The sequence below is a fragment of the Octodon degus genome, unplaced genomic scaffold (genome assembly GCF_000260255.1).
Source record: "Octodon degus isolate 3935 unplaced genomic scaffold, OctDeg1.0 scaffold00079, whole genome shotgun sequence".
NCBI classification, from domain to species: domain Eukaryota; kingdom Metazoa; phylum Chordata; class Mammalia; order Rodentia; family Octodontidae; genus Octodon; species Octodon degus.
Window position 1 is genome coordinate 5121903 of NW_004524655.1, and position 5616 is coordinate 5127518.

The following is a 5616-nucleotide window of genomic DNA, read 5'->3' on the forward strand; positions in this document are numbered from 1 at the left end:
TGCAGGGTGTTCAGGGACTCACTACTAGATCAAACTCATAGTGATTCTCCTGTTTACAGCCTCCCAAGTGCTGGGATTACAGGGTGTGCCACCACAGCCAGTCTCAATTGCCTTCTCAGTGAGCCCCAGGGGTGGGGCTTGCAGCGCAGGCCAGGGGATCAAGCCCCTGGCCCCTGCGCCTGCTTGCAGGTGCTTTAATCCACTGAGCTATTTGGCCTGCCCTTCTACTCTCACTTCCGTAAACATAAAACTTCTCAAAAGTGTCTATCTAGAGAGACAATCTAGTATATAACCTCTAACAATAATTAATATGCTAATTTCAAAATAATATAACAAATATATATGGCAATAGAGATGGTTTTCAAAAACCACTATGCAGTTGTTAAACTTCCAGCCTTGTTTCCACACACCTACACTTATGTGTTTAATTTAATGAGCATCTTGTCACAAGGTCATGCACATTATAAGGGTTTAAATACAAATGCTCCAATTTACCTCCAGAAAGGCATCAACATCCACCACCTACAGAAACTCCAGCTGCTCTGTTCCCTGCCCCCTGACTAATGCTGAACCTCCAGCCAGGTTCACAGGCAACCGTGTGGCTTATGTTTGTGTCACTTTCCGCAGCAGGCAAGAAGGTGGTTAGGGATATGCTTGCAGCTGCCCACGGTACCTAGCTGTGTAGGGAAAAGGGAGGTGGAGCTCACCTTGGCTGCAGCTTCTGAGCCCCAGGTCTGGTTGTCCCTGCAGAATTCAGCTGCACAGAATCTAAGGAGCAAGAGGACCTTACAGCAGAATAAGGCCTGGCTTTTTGCTTGGAAAAGATTTGGTAATAAACTGTTTGCAACCTTATCACCTCAACTGCTATACCTCCATACCTGCTCCAAATTATGACTGTCTTGGGACAATATCAAAGTTAATTTTTCAGAGCTTCACACACAGTTCCACTCCCAAATTGATACAGCCGGAGCTTAAGAGAGAAAACTGGGCATGAGAATGAAGTTTTGGGATTGCAGGTCAAAGTGTACATAATCATTCATGAATAATCTTCCCCTAACATGTGTCAGAGCCTGAAATCAGTGATTGAAACTATAGGTTGCATTGCTGACATCCAAATGCACCCAGTACTGAGTAGTTGCGTCACCTGGAACAAGCTATGTACCCTCTCTGAGCCTCAGTATCTTCATTTGTATGATGAGCATAATACTGCTCACCTCTTAGGGTTCTTGGGGGGATGGAATGAGATGATCCATGTGACGAGTTTAGCACATCAAGCTTTCCATAAACAGAAGTCATTCTGAATATTCAAAGTTTATCAAAGACCACCCCATAGAATCCACCCTTCCTAGTTGTCTTGCCCTTGGGATCCAGAACCCCTGGAAAAGAAATGTCTTACACACTGAGATGCTGCTCCTGTGTAGAAGTTCCATCTTCAGCGGTTCCAGATAATGCTGTCTTCTGAAACACTAGAGGTTGCCTTGAAGGACATGAAACACTCACACCACAACCTCTTTCACTTTCTTGGTTTTTCTCTGCCCCTGGAAGAACCCAGTGAAATACTGGGCATATGTAGTCATTGTCTCCTACAGTATCTCTCTAACAGGAACATTATTTAAGACCTGGGTCAGTACAGCACAAAATGTAATGACGCAATCAATATTGTGACATGGTTTGTCAGAAAGCTGGGAGGCACATAGTTGCCAATGATGGCTTTCATTTGTTGGCTTGCTCCTTTGGACCCTGAAGAGCCAGTCCTGAAGAATGAGAACCAGGACCTTTCTGTTTCCTGGATGAGACATCTAGTCACCAACTAAGTAAATTCCCCAGACCTTCATTTGGGCTCATCTGTCCAAAATGAAGCCCAGCTCTTCACATTCTCTGATGACCTTTTAGGTAGTCCTCCCTCCCCATTTATACATACTGGGGTCCCCCAGCTGGAGAATTAGCCTTAGTCAGGTCTTTCTAACTTTTCTCTCCTCTTCCACTGACTCCTTTCTCCCTAATGCATAGCATGATACCACTAGCTGACACTGTGATGTATTGGTGATTCTCTCTTGAAGAACGAAGGGCCTATTTTCTCAGCTGCTGTGGAGTTGAATTATCCAAGGTCATATTCCAAGACAGCTTGTTCATTGGGAGTGGATTAAAGCCTCAAGCCTTTTTCTCCCAATGTGGGAAGCTCTGAAGGCCCATTCTATAGTGTCCTCTCATCTCTTCAGCAGTGCAAAGGCCCTGACAACATCTGTAAAGAAGCAAAAAAATAATACAGTGTGGCTGGAGGGAGTAATCAAGGAGGGTAGTGGTAGAACATGAAGTTAGAAGTAGACCATGTGATTGTTTTAGAGTTTTGTGCAAGGAATTAAATGTCTCAGCAGCACTGCTATTTTAGACTGATTGGAGCAAGAGTGTAGTAGAAAACTGACATTAACCCAGCTGAGAAAGTGTAGTGGCTTAGATCAGGTCCAAGTCATGCATCCACAATCTTCTAACAAAATCAGCTCTCAGTTTCTTTCACAGTGATGAAAGAACACATAGTCCTTCTACTGGGGACTACATTTCCCAGACCCCTTTGGGGGCAAAGTAGAACCATGTGATTAAGTTCAGACCAAAGAAATGTAAGCAAAAATGATACATTCCACATTAATTCAGTAGCTTAAAATAAAATCATTCACATTATTTTTCTCATTGCTCAGTTATGAAAAGACACAAATATGAGCCTAGATGTTTACAGGTAAATATGGAAATACAGACAATACTACAGAAGGATACTGAGTCTCAAGAGGAAGGTGTAAAGCCTAGTTTTACTGGACTAATCACTTCCAAACTATTTTGTGAATAAGAAATAAACTCCTGTCTTCTTTAATCCACTGTACTTAGGGGTCCTTTGTTACAGCAGCTTAACCTTTGCCTGAACTAATACACAGACTTCTGGCAGACTTAGCAATATCAGAAGTGAACTACAGCATGATGTGGAATAGGAAACAGCCTAAAATGTAATACCATCTTCATCCTTAAAGCTCCTTAACCAAACTCCATAGGGAACTTCCAGATTACCCTTTTAGGTCCCTACCTGATACCTAAGCTTTTGATACATCCCCACTTCCTTCATCACAACTTCCCAGTGCCTGTGGACATCCAGAAAATTTTTATTTCATTTTATTTCAAAAATGAAAATTTTCCCCATCTCTATCACAGAAAACCTCTAGGAATTTCTTCGGCAGTACTCCAAAAGATAGCTAGTGCATTCTCAGAAAAGAAAGATACATCTAGCCCAGAGTACCATCTTAACACAAAGCATCAGCAGAACCATTGAAATCACAGTGTTTTTCAGTATTTCTCCCTTTCTTAAAAAATATTCTCAATAAGTAGAAATGAAGAGCTGAGCTGATGTTGCAGGGGAAAATACATATTCCTCTAGCATGAGCAAATATTTTTATCTGCTCCTGGGGCTTTAGATTTTTTCTCTCATTTACTTAGACAAGGATATTGACACAATGGGAACTCCCAGTACTCATCCACAAGGTTCTTTCTCACATGTATGTACTTGGTTCATACTGAAACACAGTCAGCTCATGATCTTGTGTGGCATGTTCTTCACCCCAGTTGTTTATGGCAAGCACTATATATTTCAGAAGATTGTGGACATCCCAGAGATAGTCAGCCTATCTGACTGTTGGAAGACCCTTGGTTGGCCTTTCTTTTCTTTGCTGCCTTTTAAGCCCAGCCTCCATCAACACTTCCCTGATCACTGGCTCTGTGATCTTGACACTCACTAATTCTTTGGATTTCTCACCAAAATTCATAGTGGAAATGTTTTGCAACCTCATCTCTTCCCTGTTTTATGACCTATTATATTTATTAATAACAGCATGAAGCAGGATATAAAGTTTCAGAAACAAGGCACCCAGAAACTGAGCCCATGCATGGCAGTCAGGCTTTTCAGATGTGTGAAGAAGGGCCGTATTTTCCCCCGAATAAGACAAGATGTAGACTAGGGATGACTATCTCTGGGATGTCCACAATCTTCTGAAATTTATAGTGCTTGCCATAAACAACTGGGGTGAAGAACATGCCACAAGATCATGAAGAATGTCCTCAAAGCCTAGACTAGAGCTAATCTTTCTACCGCCTTCCTCTCTGGGGTGTGAGGAAATGCAATGAAATTAGTAGGGGAACTCTGTTTTGTGTGTGTGTCTGTATAGATAGATGTGTGTGCATATTGTGTGTTGACTAGTGAGTTGTGTGTGTGTGTGTGTGTGTGTATGTACAAGCAAGAGCTGTACAAGTGGGTTAAAGTCAGTGTGTGTGGATATCTGTCTCTGTCTCTATCTCTCTGTTTCTGTCTCCTGTCTCTGTCTCTCTATCTCTGTGTCTGTCTGTCTGTCTGTCTGTCTCTCTGTCTCTCTGTCTCTCTCTCTCTCCTGTCTCTCTGTCTCCTCACCCTTCTTACATGTTTTGTACCCCACTATGAGCTAAACAGCCCTCTTCACCCTTCCACATAACTAACACTTTTTACTCCTGAGCTCCCTTTGTATGAGCACCCACACACCTCCTTCCCTCACTCACCAACTGCATTTTGACTCCCTATTTCAATCTGTCTTCCCCACCCACCGTGGCTCTGCATGATGTCATTATTTTTAATCTGACTTTCCCTGTAGGGTTCTACCTTAGAGTCCACCATGCCAGAGATCTGAGTGAGCTCTGGGAAGATGAGTGAAAAGCATCAGTGGTGGTGTTTCTGTTGAGGTGAAGGGATCAGGGAGATTCAGTTTTGTCACAGTCAACACAGATTGTCATAGGTTTAATGACTCACCTGTTGGGGGGACACCAGGGACAGCAGCCAGACCCGGGCTCATTCATCTCCTACCAGGTCTTCTCTTTTCTTTTCTCCAGCTCCTGGCCCCTCTGAAGATCACAATTCTGAAGTGGTAGAGTTTATGAGAGTCTGAGGTGGGTTCTAGGGAGAGGCAGGCATATGTTTCAGTCTGAGCTGGTACATTGCAGCTTGTCCTTGAGCATGCAAGTTGTTCTTGCCCTCTCTTATTTCATGGCCTTTATCACTTTCTGACTAGCAACCCTGCTGACTTCAGGCTCAGTGTTCTATTCAGGGCAACAGACTTTCATAGGCAGCTCCATCAACTGGCATTGTCCCATAATGTCTAACCCTATAGAGAAATCCTTATATAACTCACAAGGGCACTCTGTCTCTGACTCAATCAATAGCCTGAAATCGCACTGAGATTTCAGCGTCAACTCAGCTCTTGATGAACCACAGTGTTCACTGCCAAATTACCAGGGTTTAGGATTCACCCATCACTTCGAAGTAGCTGAATGAGAATTTTCCTCTGAGCAGCAGATTTGACAATAAAAATAGGTAATATAACAACCATTATTAATTTGCTATTCTTATTTTGAAAATCTGTAACATATATATTATTGTATGCTACCCTGTTTCAGTTTTTGTTTTTTGCTTTTGTTTTTACTCTTCAAAATAAAATAAAACCTTGAATAATAAAAAATGATAAAGTTTTTTAAAGAGAAAAAAAATAAGAATGCTCCACACTCAAGCATAATACTGATGTCCCTGCATAAGGTCCTACATATGGATATGTGCAC